Genomic DNA, 18,456 nt, shown 5'->3' on the forward strand with positions numbered 1-18,456 from the left:
AAAAATGAATTGGACAGCGCGGAGAGTCGGGGATCAGCATCATCAAAAAGCCAATCAGTGTTAATAATTAAAAGGATGTATTTCAACATAAAAAAGCATACAATGATTATATGATGAGACATAACCAGCTGCTACTGAATAGATTGTGCACAAAAACAACACAGAAACTCTCCTGAGTACTTATTCATCCAGAAACAATAACCAAATGTAGCATTTACATATAATCAGAACTGGACTGAAAATCCTACCTACATTGTAATATAATGTTTCAATGATGGAAATAAAACATATTTTAATTCACTAAGAGTAAGAAAACGTATTGTATACAATATCGAATCTCTTCGCATCCTGGTTTTGCGATGAGATGAGATCTAGTACAAAAAGTATGTGCAGCACAAACTTTTTGTACTAGATCTCATCTCATCTCATCTCATCACAAAACCGAGATTGTATACAATATAGTTTACAATAATTGTAACGTATATGGGAACCTTTAGGCATATAAAGTGGAGGAGCGGCTCATTTAAGCCTATCGGCTTCTAAATGTGATTTGCCTAGCATTTGAAATGACAGAAGTTGATTTGTTGCTTATGGGCAACTAATCACAATCGGCGAGATGTACTAAGCTTGAATAAGAAGTGATAAACCTCCAGCTAATCAGCTCTCACCTGACATGTCACAGGTTGTGTTTGAAAAATGACAGGTAGGAGCTGATTGGTTGGTGGTTTATCACTCTTCATTTTTTTTTTTTGCCTAATTATTTTATTGAAAGGTTTTCAAAGTTGTACATATAACAACATATACAATCCTATATGTGGGGTGGGGTGGGGGGTAGGGATAAACAGAAAGAAGAAAAAAGGAAAATTTAGGGTATTAGGGAAGGGAGGGCGGGGTACACAGTCGGTTTGTATTCGGGTTCACACAAGTTACCATACATTTTTACAATTCATCTTACATGCTATTTTCAGACTCGGGAGTTTGGCCCCACTTAGGGGTTTGTTCGCATACTGTTTTTTTTTTTTGTTTTTTTTCACTCTTCATTTTATCACTTTTCAAGCATAGTACATCTCGCTCAATCTCTTTCCAAGGTTTGATACATCCCACCCATCTTCCTTCAGATGTGGACGGGCAATCCTTCAGCCTGGCTGGCAGGAGGGTGTTAAGCAAGGCAACCAAGGGGTTGACCAGGTGGGAGCTTCTGGAAGTAAAGGCTCCTTTGACACAAGCTTTAAATGCGACCATTCAGGGAACCCCAGCCTGGCGCGGGCGCTTGAGATGCAATCGCACCATACAAGTGGTTAATGATTCCAAATAAATAAAAGCAATATTATTTATTACTATACTAAACTGAACAAGATTGATTGTTGAAATTCTTTTGTTTAGTACAGTGTTAATAGTTATTATTTCATGGCTCTATAAACGGGTCCAAAAAATAATATATAGAATTTTGTAAAAGTAATTAACAATTAATATTTCCTTTGTAATATAATCAATAAGTCACATTGCTCTCTTTATTAAATGAAGTACTGTATAATTTTGCACACACATATATTAATAAAATAATATTGCCTTCTGGGTAGTATTACTCTGTCAGCCCACTAGCCAGGGACGGAATTCCACAACCACATTTAATGGGTCTCGTAGCATTTATTGACAGTGCTAGTCATTCCAGGCTGGTGATTCTTGTAGCGTACCCCAAGCCTGGGCTGAAGCCCGAGGCTATGCTTTCCACCCCTGGATGGTAGGTGTGGAGTTGATAGCTTGAATAATATTGTCGATTACAGTGGAACTACAGGTCCTAGCAAGCCTGCCCCAAATGCTCATACTTGGACACACACCGCCAATTTGTTAAATATTTTATTTAACTGCACCTTCCCCCAGTGGTATCAGCAGGGGTGAATTTAGGGGTCAGGACGCCCCTAGGCACAACATTTTGCCCCCCCCCCCCATCTTAATATAATCATTATTAAATGATAAGTCCTGTCTTAAAAAAAAGGGCATCCTAGCACTGAAACATTCTTCCTCACATCATCATACACAGTATATATATATATATATATATAAAGAGAAAAAGGGACCCCAACCGCGCACACCTATATGGTTGCTGCACCTCTGAAGGCCCCCTGTTAGACAGGACCCGAATTGGTCTAGAGATGAAGTAGAGTGTGGTACAGAGTGCGCTACCAAGATTTAATCCACAATTGTTAAAAATATGATAAAATTTAATGACACAATGCCTACAATACTCAGCATAAAATATAGACTTTTTTACAGCATGTATTTGCCAATATCTCTGATTCAGGTTATATCTGTGATGAAAACAAAGTCCCAACGCGTTTCGTCAGATAGTTGACTTTATCAGGGGCTTACAAGCAGGGTTTGACAATCCAAATGACACTGTAAATTTAATATACACAGTCATAAGTCCATAACATAACTGAAATTTGACATTTAAGCTGATGAAAAAATAAAAAGAGGAGAGGAGGATAGAATGAGAGGACTATAGTGGGGATTGATGAGCCATGATTAATATTATATAAGCTTCTGAAAGAAGAAAAAACGTGAATTTGTGAAATTTCTATTTAAACGTGTACCACACTCTTCTTCATATATATATATATATATATTTAAATAAAATTTAACTTTAGCCGACTTCAATATTTTTTTCAAGCAGTCTGGACTGCTGCTCAGTGTACCTGAGGACCTAGAGGGAGGGAGGGAGGCCGGGAGGTGGAGGATTAAGCTTAGCACACACCGACAGTCTGTCACACCGCAGCAGTGCAGGCAGGGCCGCCGAGAGGCAGGGGGGGCGGGTACAATTTACCTGAGCACGGGCCTGCCAGGGGGGCCCGGGTCCGGACACACACTTTAAAATATATTTTTTGGGCTGTGGGTGCGTCGGGAGGACAAGGACCTGTCCGCCCGCCCGCCCATGTGTCCGGCCACCCGCCCGTCAGCTGCGGCTGCCCCTGCCTTCCCCTGTCTGTCCTTCCCCTGCACACGGAGAGACAGATGCTAGAAGTCATAGTTCACCTCTAGCGTCTGACAGGAAGCACAGCTCTGCACTTCCTGGTAATGCTGCCGGGCTGTGCTTCCTGTCAGAGACGCTGGAAGTGAAAAATTACTTCTAGCGTCTGTCTCTCTGTTAGCAGGGAAGGCAGGGTAAACCAGGGGGCAGCAGCAGCTGACGGGCGGGTGATTTTTGTGTGACATCCCATTTTTTTGGGACGGTCCTGTGGTAATTAGACACTGGCCATGCCCTCACAGCTACAAAACGGGGCCCAATAATTTTTGGCGCGTGCCTGCGGCAAGCACATATATTCCTTTCTCCACTGCCAAAGTTGGGAGGTATGCATTAGGTGTGAGGGGTATTGCAATGTGTGGCATAATGTGTCAGGGGCATTACAGTGTGCAGCATAGTATCAGGCATTAAGGTGTGCTGCATAATGTTTCAGAGAAATGGCGGTGTGTGGCATAATGTATCGGGCATTACAGTGTGCAACATATTTCGCTGGGGCATTACGGTGTGCATGGTAGGCAGGTAACCTTGCGCTCAACCTCTATATGTAACACTGATGTGTATGGTAAGGTATAAATGAGAGAAGTGACACGTGTTATTCCTTTAAAGGATTTATTGTGCTTGACAACTTAAATTATATATAATTGGACACAGCTCCACAACAATCCAGACACCTATCTCCAAGTCTCCTCCACTCCTAGGAGTAGAGCGCACACAGCTCCGGCTGACACCTGAACTCCGGGCGCACGCCCACCAGCTGAACCCGGAAGTGACGGGAGACGCCGTAGAGCAGTGTGTCACTGCTGCCGGCTGCAAGTGCACGCACCGGTGAAGTTTGACAGACCTTAGAAGATCAGGTATCGGGTAAGAGTTGAGTGTATCACCGGGCGGTTAGGGACGCCAGCACCCGGTGACATTTACACTCTCACCTTGACCTCCCTGCATAGACTGTCACTGTTCTTCCCACCGGACATTTACTCTGTGACTATATCATAGAGTCTTCCCCCATCACCACCACCATTACTAGTGTACAGCCCGTACCCACCATTGTGTAATAATACCATCGTACAGCACTTTGTGTGTACAGACGGACTCGCATTTGCATCCCCCATCGGACATTCACTCTGAGAGACACTATCACAGAGGTACTCCCACCCACGACCACCACTGCATTATTACAGCCCTTACCCATCAATGTGCAATTATACCACCGTGCAGCACTTGGTGTGTACAGACGGACTCACATTGCAGTTATATATAATTTAAGTTGTCAAGCACAATAAATCCTTTAAAGGAATAACACGTGTCACTTCTCTCATTTATACCTTACCATATACATCAGTGTTACATATAGAGGTTGAGCGCAAGGTTACCTACCTACTATAAATACCGTTTAGGAGCCTGGACCACTCCAGCCTGGCAGCCCCCTCACAACAAGTGGTATTTAGCACGAGCACTTCCCCCAATTTTACTGCATTACGGTGTGCGGCATAGTATTAGGGGCATTGTTCAAATTTTAGTAGCTCTCAGGGACTTTTTTTTGTCTTTTCTTGTCACAAGTAGCTCTCGCTCAATTAAGGTTGGAGACCACTGGACTAGGAGAGCGGGCATGGGGTTAGCTGTGTCCATGCACCAACTCACGCATTTGCATGTGCAGTCTAATGCCGGGCAGCGTCTGAGCACTCGCTCTAACACTGCCCGGCTGTTCCCGACCTGGCGTGCGGCCTGCGCTGTGTGATTCGTCATAGGTCAAGCTGCGCAGGCCGCAGTGCTGACCACCAGTGCCGGAACCTGCTCGCCGCCGGGCCTCCCACATCATACCCTACGCTAGAACCTGCTCGCCACCGGGCCTCCCACGTCGCACATGTCTACCCGACGCCTGCCTCTGCACTGCGGCCGCCTGCCCCCCTCCGCAGCAAGTCAGTGTGGGGGCACAGGGGGGCAATTCTCTTTTAGGGATGCCAATCCCTGGATCCCAGGAATACCGGGTTTCAGCATTTTTCAATCCCAGTGATATTGTTGTACCGGCCCCAAGATTTCTGTTGCCATCCCTTACATAGAAATGACCTTCTAGACCTACTTTGTCTCTCATCCCGCCATCCCGCTCTATGCACCTTTGTCTCTCTCCCTGCATCCCCACCATTCCTCTCACTCTCCCTGAATTTTGCCTCAATCTGCTCCGATGGTGATGTAATGTGCATGACAGTGCGGGTGGGCAGCGGCGGGTGATGAGCGGCACTGCCTCCGACATATGATAAATCATGTCGGTGGTGGCGCAGCTCTTAACTCGCCGCTGATCGCTCAGTTCTGCCAGCTGCTATTCATTTATTCAGTTAGTCTGCCGTGCCACCCTTAATTGGTGCCGCCCTGAGGCCCGTGCCTCACGGGCCTAGACACAAATCCAGCCCTGGGTATCAGGGGTATTAAGCATGGTAAAAAGTCCTGATTCCGTGATCCCCATCAGGAATGGGGGATCGTAATTTTTAGTCGTTTAATATCACCGATCCTTGGTGTGACCCTCAAGGGATTGCACCAATACATTGCTGGTGTATGGGCACCATTGCATTAATAATCTGATGAACAAAATGTGCTATGTAAAAATCATTGGTACTTGTGTATTATCACGGCGCCCACTATGTTGATCTTATTGCATGAGATGCGATTTTTTATTGTACAAGCACCCTGATGGGTGCTTACAATGTTAAATGTACCCTACATTGTCAACGCCACCCCCACTATCACGTCCTCCGACCTTTTCATACCCCCACTATCCACGTTGGTGTGGATTTGATTTCAGATAGTGTGGCAAGTGCAGCGAGCCACCAGGCCCGAAGCGTGGCGAGCGGACGTGGATGACTATACATGTATCCTGCGTCCCCTCGCGGGGCTCGCTGCGCTCACCATGCTTTGGGCTCGGTGGCTCGCTGCGCTCGCCACACTATCTAAGATCAGCTCCTCGCCGACGTGGATAGTGGGGGTATGAAAAGGTCAGAGGACGCGTACCGGCGCCCCTTGCTGGCTCGCTGCGCTCGCCACGCTTCAGGTTGTCATTGATAGTGGGGGTCGCGTTGACAATGGGGGGCATTTAACATTCTGGGGGCATTTAACATTGTATACACCCATCAGGGTGCTTGCACAATTAAAAATGAATGCGATCGCATGCCATTTGCTGGCATGCGATGCGATATTTAATTGTACATTTTGGCTTTTTCACACGAAAATCGCATCGCATACCCTATTTAGTGGTATGCGATGCGATGGGCGCCGTGATAATACACAAGTACCAAATCATTGTTAGTAGTTGTTGCTTAGGCAAATGACTGTAGCGACAGACTTAATAATGTTCATTTGTCATAAATATATTGTTGCGGTCTCTTGCCTGCATTTCATGCTCTTGGGAATTGTATGTTTTCACATTATGTATAGAGGCTGTACAGTGAGTGCATCATTGGGCTGAATGGCAGAATGTTGGCACAGTAAATAATTACTAGCTTTAGTAGGCCAGCTTGTGTGGGTGGACGGAAGATATGCACTGCTGAACTTATCTGGAATTATAATTGTGCTTGGCAGGGACCGGGAGTTTCAAGGATTCTCTTTAAAATGGTAGCACTTAATATTAAAGATTTGAGCGGCAGTATTAAGTAGAACATAACAATACAGTTAGAATAGAATCACAGACTAAGGAACATTAAGTTCAAACAGGAAATGTACAGTACAATCATACCAACCGAATTTAACTGCAAATGCCATAATGTTTCTTATTTTATTATTATCCATATATAATATAGAGGTGTAGTGTAAATAGTTATGTTACAAGTTTAGCATTTATAGTTTTCTTATACCTTTATAGGACTGATGTAAATTGGTATCAAATGGGTATAAATTACTATTAAATAATTGGGCACAACTCGAGATATGTAAATCTGTACATCAGCAATGTATACATCTTGGTAGCCGCTACATGCCATTATCATTAGTGTGTATTATACTTTCCCTAGAGCAGGTGCAATATATTTTATACATTTTATACATGAGAACATCCCTAAGAATGTTGCTTTCATGAAAGAGTTGCCTACATGAGAACACCACTAAGAACATGGCTTACATAAGAACGTTGCCTACATGCAAACATCCCAGAGAACGTTGCTTACATAAGAATGTTGCCTACATGAGAACATCCCTAAGAACATGGCTTACATAAGAACGTTGCCTACATGAGAACACCACTAAGAACATGGCTTACATAAGAACGTTGCCTACATGCGAACATCCTAGAGAACGTTGCTTACATAAGAATGTTGCCTACATGAGAACATCCCTAAGAACATTGCTTACATAAGAACGTTGCCTACATGCGAACATCCCAGAGAACGTTGCTTACAATGCATAAGAATGTTGCCTACATGAGAACATCCCAGAGAACGTTACTTACATAAGAATGTTGCCTACATGAGAACATCCCAGAGAACGTTCCTCACATAAGAATGTTGCCTACATGAGAACATCCCAGAGAACGTTACTTACATAAGAATGTTGCCTACATGAGAACACCCATGAGAACATTGCTTACATACAGTAAAAACACCCCAGAGAATGTTGCTTACATAAAAATTTTGCCTACATGAGAACACCCCTGTGAACATGGCTTACATGGGAACGTTGCCTGCATGAGAAAATCCCAGAAAACATTGCTTACATGAAAACACCCCTTAGAACATGGCTTACATGAGAACATCCCAGAGAACATGGCTGACATGAGAATGTTGCCTACATGAGAACATCCCAGAGAATGTTGCCTACATGAGAACATCCCAGAGAATGGAGCCTACATGAGAACATCCCAGAGAATATTGATTACATGAGAACATCCCAGAGAACATGGCTTACATGAGAATGTTGCCTACATGAGAACATCCCAGAGAATGTTGCCTACATGTGAACATCCCAGAGAACATGGCTTACATGAGAATGTTGCCTACATGAGAACATCCCAGAGAATGTTGCCTACATGAGAACATCCCAGAGAATGTTGTCTACATGTGAACATCCCAGAGAACATGGCTTACATGAGAATGTTGCCTACATGAGAACATCCCAGAGAATGTTTCCTACATGAAAACATCCCAGAGAATGTTGCCTACATGAGAACATCCCAGAGAACATGGCTTACATGAGAATGTTGCCTACATGAGAACATCCCAGAGAATGTTGCTTACATGAGACTGTTGCCTACTGTATACAAGAACACCTCTGAGAATGTTGCATACATGGGAACACCCCTGAGAATGTTGCTTACATAAGAACATGGCCTACAAGAGAATGTGAAAACTTATTTTAAGGTATAAAAGCGAAAGGAAAAAACAAAAGTTGGAAGAATAAGAGTAAAGACAGAGAGTTGGAGTCATTATCGAGGGAGCCAATGTAATATCAGGTCACCTTAGTAATAATTTTGTTCAGTAATCACTATATTCAGAAATACATAGGTAAAACAAGTACTGTACTTTTATAGAGAAGAAGGTCCTAACAGAACTCTCAAAATTGAAAGTGAATAAATCAATGGGGCCAGATGGTATTCATCCAATGATACTTAAAGAGCTTAAAGGGGTGCTGGTAGCGACTTTTAACAGAATTACTAAACCAATCAGTAGCTACAGGAGTAATTCCTGATAACTGGAAATTAGCTAATGTTGCCCCACTGCACAAAGTGGAAGCAAGGAATTACCAACCAGTGAGCCTTAAATTATGGAATTTGATTTAAACACTCTTAAAAGAAAGTGTTGTAGATAAATGCAAATCCAGCAAATTACAGGATCTCAATCATCATGGATTTATTGGGGAGAGATCATGACAAAAAATCTTAATATTTTTCACTTGGTGATGTATATAAAGGGGGTGCCATAGATATAGCTTATCTAGACTTTAGTAGAACTTTTGACAATATCCCACATTGCAAGATGTTAAATAAACTTGAAAGCATTGGATTTGATACTAAGATGGTTAAATGGATAAGAACTTATTTGCAGAATAGAAAACAGAGATCTGTATTAAAGTGTATTCACAGGAGGCAAATGCTACCAGTCGAGTACCCCAAGGAACATTCTTTGATACTTAGAATACTTGGACCAGTACTTACCAGTGCTTTTTATATATTTTTTGGTGACATTGCAAATAGTATTGAAGGGAAAATTTGCCTTTTTACAGATGACACCCCACCTGGTATGTTTACCCTGCTGCAAAGGTATGCCATGAGTTAGAAACACCATAAATTATTGATCATCTAGGGACACCAGAAGAATGGGCAAGAGCATGGCAGTCACAGTTTAATGCCAAAAATTCTAAATCATGCATTTGGATCTCAAAAATCCAAAGGTAAATATAGTATTAATGGCACTATACTGGAAACTATTGAGAAGGATCTATGAGTTACTATTTCAGATCATTTGAAGACATGAAAACAATGTAACAAAGTAATGAGGAAGGCAAATCAGATACTTGGTTGCATATGGAGAGGATTTAGCAACAGAATGAAATAAGTAATAATGCCATTGTATAGGTCATTGGGACGGCCTTGTCTAGAATACTGTGCCAAGTTCTAGAGGCCATATCTTCAGAAGGATATTATCTTAAAAAGGCCACATCTTCAGAAGGACAACTAAAATGGTACATGGCCTACATCACTATGGATTATGGGGGTACTAAGGCCCTAGGCACCTGTACCTCCCTGTCTGTAATCCAGTTTAGGCACTGGTTATACTGTATTTTTATTTGTAGCTCAGGGCATTTTTTCAACTGTATGGGACATTGTCAGATTGGTGAATCTTTTTGTATGATTTCTCAAAAAGTCAATTATGTGATTGACGCTTATGAATGAATTGTGGAAAAAATAAAGGTCAATATCAAAAACAGTGGGGATAATTTAGCTTGCTGTGTGCATAAGTTACTATTTGTGTGCTATGTAGATATGCTGGAAGGTCTATGCTGCATAGTAATGGCCCATGGGGGTCCATGGTCAACATGTTCTAGGGTGACATTGGCAAAAAGTCCACACAAGTCAATGGTCGAAACAAGAAAAGGTTGAGTTTAAAAAAAAAAAAAATTGTTGTCTATGTCGAAACTTTTCCTGATTTACCATCCATGTGGACTGATTGGAAATGGTAAAGTATGCTGAGCACAGGAGGAATGGCGCGATTAACCTAGCCAGAAGCAAGCGAGCAAAGAGTGGTACATCATTTGGGGGTTCACGTGTTCTGGTGTTGACATTAACCAAAACATTTTAAAAACTCATGTCAACCTTTTCCATGTCAGTCTTTTGCTTGTTTTGACCTTGTACACGTCAACCTTCTCCCATTGTATTATGCAGAAACAATCAGATCAGCACTAAAGGAAAAGACATAGATAAAATATGTAAAATGAGATTTATAGGTTTACTATATGCTATACAGTATACTTATAATATAAAATCATCAGTAACTGTGTTAATTACAGACTCATTCACTTTCTTTAATTAGCTGATCATTTATATATTTTTTTGACGTTTATTGAGATCATTATTCTATGAAAATATGGAAGCGCAGTCGTTGAGTATGATCAAATGATTGTAATAACTCCTTCCATCTCATTGGATTGCTCAACCAGTCCTTAGGGCGTCCAATACTTGAACCAGCAAGGAAGATAACTCTTGCTGATGTGCCACCTCCTGGGTGATAAATATAAAATCTTTCCTACCCTTGAATCAGGTCACTGATCGTCCTGACGGGAAATGACCTGTGGCTTGCCAGCTTCTGGCTGCCACTTACTGGAATCTGATTTATCTTTATAGGTGAAAACAGACATACAGGAGCTGTGGATTTTTCAGCAGCTAATCTAAAAAAAATAGTATTTTATTATATATCTACTGTATGTTCTTTATTGCTATCGCTGATTCCCCCCTGCCCCCTTTTGTATTTAATAAAATGTGTCTGTGTGCAGACTCCTGCACAGGTCTCCAGGAACATGGCTTCAGCACCTTGTTACTGGTGAAATTTCAACTTTACAAACTTTTCACATTATTTTAGTATCACTTGAATGTATTAAAGGGCTTTTGGAGCAGTTTTCATGAAAATTACTCCAAACCCTTTAATTTTTTTTTTTTAGCAACCAGATCGCATTTCCCATAATTGAAATGCGATCTGGCCAAATTTACTTTAAAAAAAAAAGTTGCAGTGAGTCTTGTGATATTATATTTTCACATGCGAAATGGGGGCTTGGCACAGCAGTGCAGGGATGGCGCCAGTATTATCAGCTACGTGGTTCAATGGACACACAAGTTGATCAATATGTAAATAGCAAATAGGGTCAGGGTCCGCTGATTGCTGATCCAGTGAGCACTGCCGGTCAACGCGGCTCCCTGCTGCTCCTGTGACCCCTGGAGTAAAGTCATGCTGCGGTGCGGAGGAGGACACTCCGAAGCCCGGAGCACCTTGGTGGTGAGTATGAATAGGTGGTTATTGCAATGGGGAGGGACGTGGCGGTGGTAGGAGCACAATATCAGTGTTGTAGTCAATTATTGCATTGTGAATTGGGACAATATTATCACATCCCCAATGTCAGATGCAGATGCAAATAAATTGGTTCCTTAGTGTTTTTAATTTTTTTAAATTGTGTTTTGTGTATAAAATATAAAATATTTAGGTTTAATTCAGTCAATTCCAGTAGCGCACGCAGGGGGGGGGGGGGGTTCTGAGTACCCAGAAACCCCCCAAGGAGTCTATGGACTCTAGGCTAAAAGCTGAGGGTCCCCTCTTCCCATGGGTACAAGAATTTAAAAAATTGGCCCTTGGGAACCGGAGATATCTGACTTCAAAACAGTGGTCCCCATCCAAGCCTGTTAATTGCTATTCCCAGTCAGATATTTCAGGTTCTGTCTGACTTGGTTTTGCTGAGGACATGCTGAGGGTATATTCCAAACGCTGGGACTCTCCCCCTTTGATGGACACTAGTAGCTTGTCTTTACTGTTCCCAGAACCAGAGATATCATCCTTCCAGCAGCTGGTTACTGCTCCAGCTCCACACACCTGGTATGTAGTTTTATATACTCGTTGGCAGATTGCTTTGCCTCCTGAACTCTGATCCCCTAGTCCCAAATACCATTTGGTAGGTGGGATTATATAGTTTTATTTCCATTAAAATCTAAGAAATCTATTTCTGGGAACTGGAGATATCTGCAGTCAAGCAAGCTGTCCTCCCACCAGAAAATTATGAATAATAAGTCCACTCCACTTTACACCCCTCCTCTGCATATTAAACATCCTGTACAACCCTAGAAGTTATGTATCAGGGCCCCTTCATTCAGCCCAATGCCCCCTTCTCCCACCTCATCTCCCACCCCATCTCCCACCATCTGTACAGTAAAGGGGTAATTAGTGGAAATTACTGATCCAGGCCCTACATGCTGAGCGGTTGATATAGTACCCCCTACCACCCGCGGGACATCAAAGATTCCCCCACCCCTACCGCTGGAGGATCGGTAGGGGCCCCAATACATTGCTATGCCCAGGGGTCTACACTGCTGTTATATATATAATTATATATATATATATATATATATATATATATATATATAAAATTATGTGTGTGTGTGTATATATAATTATTATTATTATTTTTATAAATTTGGTCTATCTATAATACTTTCACTGACCCAGCATATACTGGGTCACCTAAGTGTCCATCTCCGTGCTTTGCTCCGCCCCTCTGGAAACCCCCTTCTGAAAATCCTGCGTTTGCCCCTGAATTCAGTCAATGATGGCTACCATGCCAGGCTAAATTTTGCCCTGTGTGGTCAGGATAGGACACGATAATGTAATGTGAATATTTTAGTTACCCCAGAGTGATGTTTTTTTAACACTTATTTTACAAAGTAACGAGGGTTTTTTGATAAATGCTTAACTTATCCAGTATTAAATCCTTTACATTTGTGCAAAAAAAAAAAAAGATGCTGCATCAGAATAACTGCTGTTCGCTGTCCCATAATAAGCTGCAATCCACACACGGCCTCATGCTTGCTCTTTACAGATAGGAAATGTTTAATCCAAAGACCAAATTTAGCCCATACATTGCCTTTCCTAGGCATCTTGATTGAAGTAAGAATATTGGTCTGTTTGAGCTGTGGATTTGCAAGTTTAAACCATCTCTCAGTGGCAGGTGCTTGCAGCGAGATAAGGAAATGTGTGCACGCAATCGCGTGTTTGTGAGTGGGATAAGAGATGCATTAACATATATAATGCAGCTGCTTTAAAGTGACAGAGCTCTTCATAAAATTTAGCTATTATTATTCATTCCAGGACTACTTTTTTTTTTAATAACATATTTTATTATGTCTGTCTAAAACAAATCCCGTTTAAAGGAATAAAAATTAGAAGTCACTAGCTGCGTTCACTCATTCCAAAGGATCCGTGGGTTAAATGGAAATGATCTCTTTATTACAAAATGTGTTAGTTAAGTAGAATACTGTATTGTGAAGGAGATCTACAGAATCGGTGCTTGGAACTACAAGGCCCAGCTGAGACTGCAGTGTTCCAGCAGCGAATGAGTCAGCAGTTCCCTACTTAGATTATACCTACTTACCGTGTTTCCCCGATAATAAGACACTGTCTTATTTTATTTTTTTCATCAAAAAACACCATAGGGCTTATTTTCGGGGTAGGGCTTATTCTAATCAACCATGCCCCCATTCCTGCCTTCACAGCCCCCATTCCTCCTATTAAAGTACCATGCCCCCAGTCCTCGTTTCAGAGCCCCCATTCCTCCTTTTAAAGTACCATGCTCCCAGTCCTGCTTTCACAGCTCCGTTCCTCCTTTTATAGCACCATGCCCCCAAGTCCTGCTCCTCACAGCACTTTCCAGTTCTTCTTCTCGTTTTGTGTCTGCGCCACTGCTCCCGCCGTGTACAGAAGCCGTGTGATGTGCACGGTGACATGTGCAGGGCGCAGTGCATTCCTGGGACCGGGGGCTTCAAAGGCTTCTACAGTACAGTACAGTACTGTACAAGCAAGGCTGCGGTGAAGGGGGTTAGCGGGGATGGAGATGGGGTCATAGAAGTTAGTGCGCACACTCGGCTAAGAGAAATTTTGATAGGGCTTATTTTCGGGGTAGGGCTTAATTTGAACCAGTGTCCAAAATCAAGGGTAGGGCTTATTTTCGGGGTAGGGCTTATTTTCGGGGTAGGGCTTATTATCGGGGAAACACGGTACTATAGATGAGAAGTTTACTTACTCTAGTGTGGAAAGACTCATGGTACTATCTAATGGCTTTAATGCCTTGTAATAATTCCTGGATGTACTGCTTACTGCGTACGAAGCTGCTGGTAGCTTGGCGCTACGAATCTATAAACATACTGTTATTCATTTTTTCGAGCCTTGTTATATTTATTTGGTTTTCCCATAAGAAAAAATGGATCTAATACAGCCCTGATCGCAGGACACATTTGTTCTCAAAATGAACAGAACCATGTGCACTGCAGGTGCGGCAAATGTAAAATGTACAGAGAGAGTTAGATTTGAGAGGGATGTGTTCAAACGGATATCTAAATTTCAGTGTAAAAATAAAGTAGCCAGTATTTACCCTGCACAGAAACAAAATAACTCCCCCAAATCTAACTCTCTCTCTGTATATGTTGATTATACCTTTTAGGTATAATCAACTCTATAATTGATGCTTGCTGTTAGGACCTTTTAAGCAGTTGCATAACTATAGCACCAGGGCTATTGTAATGCCGCTGCCACGTCTGTGCTGCGGCCGCGATCCGCAGATTTACCTGTCTGCCCAGAGGTCCCCTCCTGGCTTCTGCTGAAATTAAAATGGACCATCATAAAATGTCCACCCCATACAGCAGACAGTTCTCTGAAACTGTCTGCTGTATGAGGGCGGGCATTTTGTGATGGTCAGTTTTCATACCAGCAGAAGCCAGGAGGGGAGCCGGGACCGCAGGCAAAATCTGCGGGTGTCATGTCACAAGAGCACAGCAGAGGGGGGAGACACAGGGGGCATTGGCGGCGGGGGGTTGTTAACTTTACGGGGGGACGGGGGGGGGGGGGGGGGGTGCAATATTGATAGTTACGCCACTGCTTTTAAGGCATACGTCCCAACTGTTCTGACTTCAGCAGGACCATACCACTAATTGGAGGCTGTCCCACCTGCGGGTCGTAGTGTCCCACGGGCAGGGGGATTAATCATTGATCATTGCTGCTGTACTAACAATCATGATGACATTATAGATGTTATCTATTAGTACGGAAAGGGGAGTCGGCTGCGGCCCAGCTGCTCAGGGGGCTCTGGGCATGGCCCCAAAAATGATGAAAACGGGTGGTTGCAGAGCTTGGTCTTATCCTCGCCCATCCATCCATGGTCACCCCTTTTATGACCATCATGTAAATGTTGGGAGTACGGCTTTAGGTGAGATTAGAGCAGTTCTATAAATGAGACAACCGCCTTTAGAACCTCTGTACAGGTTTTCACAGGTCTCTACTTCCGATCAGTGATGTCAGAGTGGACATGGAGACCAAGCATGTGTATTCTGTACATAAAGTATTCAGCATTTAGGAAGCTCTTAAATACCACTTTTCCACCAAAATCACAGTTCTGGTGATCTTCGACCTGGAATTTTGCTGGGTCGTACCTGGTTTGGACCCATCACCCCCACCCACCTTCCTCTGTCCAATATGTTCTTCCTTGCGCCCTCCTTCTTACTTGCCTTTTAGACCATTAAGTGTCAGACTTTTTCAGACCAACTGGAATGCACGGTATAGTATAACAGTCGCACAGTGTGAGAGAAAGTCACAGATTCTCAAACAAAACAGCGCTATAAAGTCAGATATAAAGAGAGCTGTTTTTTGGGCTGAGTTTTATTCCTCAATGTTGATAATCAATAACAATATAATTCTATACACTGGAAGAGGGGACTGGAAAAGCACACTAGCGCTGTCAATAGCTGCTGTTTGATAGTAGTGTGTTAAGACTCGTATGTGATAGATATAAACAATATTAAAAAAAGATAACAGTTCCCGGGTTTCACTGAATACTGCACGTTCAAACTGCATGGCTAGGATAAATCAACAGATATCTACTTCATAAAAACTAAGAGTGGATCCGCTTAAAACCAATAGGGACCCATATAAAAAATAAATTGATAATCGAAAGCTATCAGCTCCTTGTTGTTTGAGTAGGAGGTAGATTGTAATGGATCTTCTACTAATAGTCTCTCCTCAGAACATCAATATCTTTAGCCCTTAATGGGGAGAATAAAGTGCATAAGTGCTACTAAAGCTCTATAATAATATCCAGCAGAGGTAGTATATATATTACCCAATCTTGATCCATTCATATATGTGACTGCCTTTAGCAAGTGGTTCTCACAAGCTCGCCGATAAACAGTGGCTTGGATAGGTAAATCTTCCTCCTTTGGAGAGCCGGGCCAGATATGATTACTCTGGAGATACAATAAAATTAAATGGTATCCCAGCCAACGTCTATTGCTAGCTTTCTCGAACCACTTGCTGAAGGCAGTCACATATACAATCGGATCAAAAACAACCTTTATTTCATGTTGGCCTTTTGCTTGTGTCGATCTTTTGACCATGTCGGGGCCTCTTGTCGGGGCCTCCTCTCCCCCCCAAACATGCCAGCGGGAGAACCAGCGGGCTAGCAGCACTTGACCGTGGACACCTCTCTCCCCACCACAATTTATGTGAGCGGGAGACCAAGCAGGGGGAAACAGCTCTTGCCTGCACCCACGAGCGTATGACCGGCGATCCCAGTGAGGCCTGGGTCTATCGGTATGAAAGTGAATTCACAGTTGGTGAGGGAAGTGATGGTCTGTCCCTGTCCCTATTGTCCTACGCTTATGCCTATTGTCCCCTCTTGCCCTGTCCTGTTCTGTGCCTTTTGTCCTGTCCTATCCCTATTGTCCTGTCCCTATTGTCTTTTGCTTATGAATAATGTCCTATCCTGTCCTGTTTTTATGCCTAATATGCCTATTACTGCATCATACACATCCCCCTTTGCTATTTTAGTCCTAAGGACCATCATTTTATATAGCTGATCATAACAAAAAGCTTCATCTCTGAAATGTTGTCATTCATGAGCCACCAATAGCATCCATGCTGGAGTATGGGCATGTGGGATATCCCAATCATCATATATTAGGGGAGGGAGTTCATCAGGATAATTGTGTGCACAAGGCGGGCAGCCAAAGCTACTTGTTGAAATAGTTTTGCTGTGAAGCAGTTACCCTACAATGTGCAGAGATCTGACACTTTATTTTCTTTAATAATGTTTTTATTGATGTTTATAAGAAACACTGGCGATTTCAGCACGTCTCAAAGCATTTGTAACTTTGTTGAGCCCCAATCAGCATTATGCATAGGTACATTTGGTGAGATTTAATAGGATGAGAGAATCAGAAAGTGAGAGATTTGGTAAGAAATCTCCAGGTTTTTTTAAAGCGGCAATCATTTACACTGCAAAACCAGTTTTATTTTGAAGTGCAAATGATTGCCGCTTTAAAAAAACTGGAGAATTCTCACAAAATCTCTCACTTTCTGAATCTCTCATCCTATTAAATCTCACCCATAGTGTTACTATAATAATTATGTGATTTGCTGGATTAAATGAATTGTACTGAGCAGAGATGCCAAGAACAGAGCAAGTTACCGTAAATGGTTTATGTAAGGGCACCTGCTTTAGGCACAGTACCTGGCAACTTGGGAAGGAGAGGAGAGAGGTGGAGAGGAAAGGAGGAAAGAGGAGAGGAATGGAGGAGGGAGCGGGGGAGTGGGGGCTGCGGCAGCAGCATCAGCCCCGGCTTCAGAATAAGCAACTATAAGAAAAAACAGTCATGTTAGAGGAGAGCCCCTGCCACCACGGTTCTGCGTATGTAGAGGTGTATGCTCCATGTGTATGCACACCAGCTGCTGCATTGGACAGCACTGATAGGGAATTATACATAGTGGTGAAACTCGCATTAGGGCATACCCTCCAACTGTTCAGTCTAGCAAACCGGTATCATGTGCTTGCCCAAAGGGGGCGGCGTAATGGTGGAAGGGGCAGAGCTTTACGAGACTCTAGGCCACGGAGCTATGCCCAAGCCCTCAATTTGCCCCCAGACCCATCCTGCACTGTGAATAGGTGCTGTGCGCATGCCGTACCACTTTTCCACAGCTCTTTTTGAGTAGCTAAAGTAAGTATATATTTTCATGAGTTTGGAATTAGGAAACACCAACAACCTCATCAGTATAAAACATGGAGATGGATGGAAGACTACATGCAATACCATGGATACATTGATGCTATTTGGTCAATTTGGTCTTCGTAATGTCCCTTCTGCGTTCCAATCATTTGTAAATTTTACTATCCGAGATGCTACTTGCATTAGGATCTAATACTCATGCCCTTATACTGGA

This window comes from Crinia signifera, chromosome 4, assembly GCF_055691185.1.
Source record: "Crinia signifera chromosome 4, ASM5569118v1, whole genome shotgun sequence".
Taxonomy (NCBI): domain Eukaryota; kingdom Metazoa; phylum Chordata; class Amphibia; order Anura; family Myobatrachidae; genus Crinia; species Crinia signifera.